Source organism: Macaca thibetana, chromosome 3 (genome assembly GCF_024542745.1).
Source record: "Macaca thibetana thibetana isolate TM-01 chromosome 3, ASM2454274v1, whole genome shotgun sequence".
NCBI lineage: Eukaryota > Metazoa > Chordata > Mammalia > Primates > Cercopithecidae > Macaca > Macaca thibetana.
In genome coordinates this window covers 124,822,909-124,826,026 of record NC_065580.1, presented here as the reverse complement: position 1 = coordinate 124,826,026, position 3,118 = coordinate 124,822,909, and the positions used below count along the sequence as shown (strand labels likewise).

Here is a 3,118-nt window from a genome sequence, read left to right as displayed (position 1 = left end):
GGGGTTTCACCATGTTAGCCAAGATGGTCTCGATCTCCTGACCTTGTGATCCGCCCGTCTCGGCCTCCCAAAGTGCTGGGATTACAGGCTTGAGCCACAGCGCCCGGCCGAGTCTCTGTTTCTTTAGCTCACGTTCAGCTAATGTTTAAACAGAGATTTTTTAAAAATCAGGAGTTGAAGCAAGCAAACCAATGAAAGACACACACACGCGCGCACACACACACACACACACACACACACTCAAAACAAAACAAAATAGAGGCAGGAGCTGCAAGGCAGCCTCTGAAGACTGGCTGTGTGCTGGGACCCTGCGTCTCTAGGCTAGGCTTGCTTAAGCAAGTGAAAGCAGAAGGTCTTCTCAGGTCTTTTCTGAGCACGTGGCTCTCTTGAGCACTCACATGGCTTTCTAAATTCTCCTGGATATATGGCTGCACTTGATGTTCAGATTCCCCCAAAGCATCCATTAAGCATCTCTTCTGGAACTCCTAATGGCCTATTTTATATCTCTACTTGCAATCTCTTGCCTCAGACACCTGTGAGCTTGTCATCACCTTGTAGCTTTTATGAACAGCGTCAACCACTTTTATCACCTGCATTTGAAATGATACAAAACAGAGATGAGTGTCTTGTGTCAATCTGTCAGATGTCCCCAGACAGGTTAGAAACATAACACAACGATTTGCAATGAAGTCTGCTTTGCTCCCTCTTATGCAATGACGGGTGGGATCTGGGACCAGGCTGCCCTCTGCTGAAGACCCAGATCACTGCTGTGCTGGGGAGTGGAGAGAGTAAGAGTGAAAGTGCCACACACCTTTCCTACCATTGTGACAACAGCTTTTTCTTGATAGGGCATTTACTGGCTTGCTGTAAACCCGTGACTGTTTTCCAGAGATTCTTTAAAGGTGGTTCAGATAACTTCTGGGTGTTTTTTTAAATTTTTTAATTTTTTTATGTTTTTGTTGGGGAGTGAGAGCTTGGAGTTTCCAAGTCCGCCATCTTGCTGCTCTGATTTTTAAAAATAAATAATAGTTAAACATATGACATAACATACATCAAAATAACTTTCTCTTATATTTAAATTATATATGTACATAAACAAATCAGAAAAAAATAAAAACAAAAGCAAAGCTTCTTTATTCTGCCTTTTTCTCCACATGCTAAAAATGGAGAGAAAATAATAGGCCAATAATTTTCAAACTTTCTGTAGTAAAAGATCAAATCTCTCTCTCCTCTAAATATGTCATGGGTAACACTTTTTAAAATAGACTAAAATTGAATTATTGGGAAAGCACAATAAAAGACATAAACTATCAACCCCATTTTCAAACTATCAGATTTAATAGGCATAAAATTTATCTGTCACATTGCAAATGAGTTCCTAAATGGTTCTTCTCAATTTCTTTTGCCAACCAGTACCTTTCAGTTCTCAGTTTGACATTTGATAGCAACCACACTTTCAGTGGCCTGGAGTGATCACTGTCTTTCTGTCCTCTGAATTAGAGAGATTTGTAAGAGTAGAGAAAAAATTACTAAAGGAAATATTTTTTGACTAAATAAAATGTAAAATCATCTGTACATAAAATCATTCAAACTTCGATGGCAGAAAATCTTTTGGAAAAATATTGGACTCAAATATTGTGAAAAGTTAAATACTACATAATAATTTATAAAAAGTTTATGCAAAAAGAGAAGTGAACCAGTAAGACCTAACAATTAATTGAACAAAGCAGAATGCACACACTATAAGATAGAAATTGGTAATAGAAGTGGAAAATATATCATTTCCATGAAAGAGAAGAAAATAAAAATTACAATAAAACTTGAGATATAACTTTTGCTGGAAAATTATTTTAAAAATTTTCTAATAATTTCTGAATTATTTTCAACACAAAGACTTGTGTTGAAAATAATTTTTCAATAATTTACATACTTTTTTTAAGTATAATATAATTTTTAATTGAAATTACATTTAAAAAAAACTGTCTAACGCAAAAGTAGTAGCAATGTGTTATGTATTTATACCATATATACAAGTAAAACATAAAATGACAATAGCACAAAAATACCAGGGAAAAGTGTGGAATATACTGTTCTACTGTTTATATCACATGTGAGATGCTATTATCTGAATATAGACCATTATTAATTAGAGATGTGCACTATAAATCCTAAGGCAATCTTTAAAAGAATTAAAGCAATTCAGTGATTTCTTAATATTCCTTGATTATGTTTCAATAATTAAACTACTCTCTAAATGTTTGGAAATAAATCGATGATCAAATGTCTACTTTTTCTCAGATACTTTCTGCCTTTGTGTTTTGCTTATTTTAACAAACCTCTGAGCTGTCTCTTCCTCATGTAATGACTTCCAATTGATATGCATATAAAATATGGGATGCTTCATGAATTTGTGTGTCATCCTTGCACATGGGCCATGCTTATCTTCTCTATATCGTTCCAATTTTAGTATACGTGCTGCTGAAGTGACCACACCTATTTGTTAATCCTAAAAATTCAACAACACATACACAACACTCTAAATTTCTAAAGTATGATGGTACCCAAATCACTATGACTAAAAGTGAGTTGATTCCATAAGGGTTAAGAACTTGGGTGTTGAAAGTGAACTATCAGGGATAAAGTTCCATCTTTAGCACATACTACCTCAAGCAATTCAATCTTCTGTGCCTCTCTTTTTCCATCTGTAGCACAGTGATGATACAGTTTGGATATTTTCCCCTTTAAATCTCACATAGAATTATAATCCCTAATGTTGGAGGTGGGGCTTGGTGGGAGGTGATTGGATCATGGGGGCAGATCCTGCACGGCTTGGTGCTGTCGTTGCAATAGTGAGTGAATTCTCGAGACATTTTGTTGTTTGCAAGTGTGTGGGACCTTCTCTACAACTCTTGTTCTTGTTCTTTTTTTTTTTTTTTTTTTTTTTTTTTGAGACAGAGTCTTGCTCTGTCGCCCAGGCTGGAGTGCAGTGGTGCGATCTCGGCTCACTGCAAGCTCCACCTCCTGGGTTCATGCCATTCTCCAACCTCAGCCTCCCTAGTAGCTGGGACTACAGGCACCCGCCACCATGCCTGGCTAATTTTTTTTATTTTTAGCAGAG

At 36.6% G+C, this 3,118-nt stretch overlaps 1 non-coding gene across 1 annotated transcript; it reads right to left on the bottom strand.

Annotated features, from left to right (window-relative positions):
• Positions 1-2,384: 2,384 nt before the first annotated feature.
• LOC126951744 (U6 spliceosomal RNA) lies at positions 2,385-2,491 on the bottom strand. The gene has a single exon (XR_007724613.1). It is a non-coding gene; the product is annotated as a U6 spliceosomal RNA (small nuclear RNA).
• Positions 2,492-3,118: the final 627 nt, after the last annotated feature.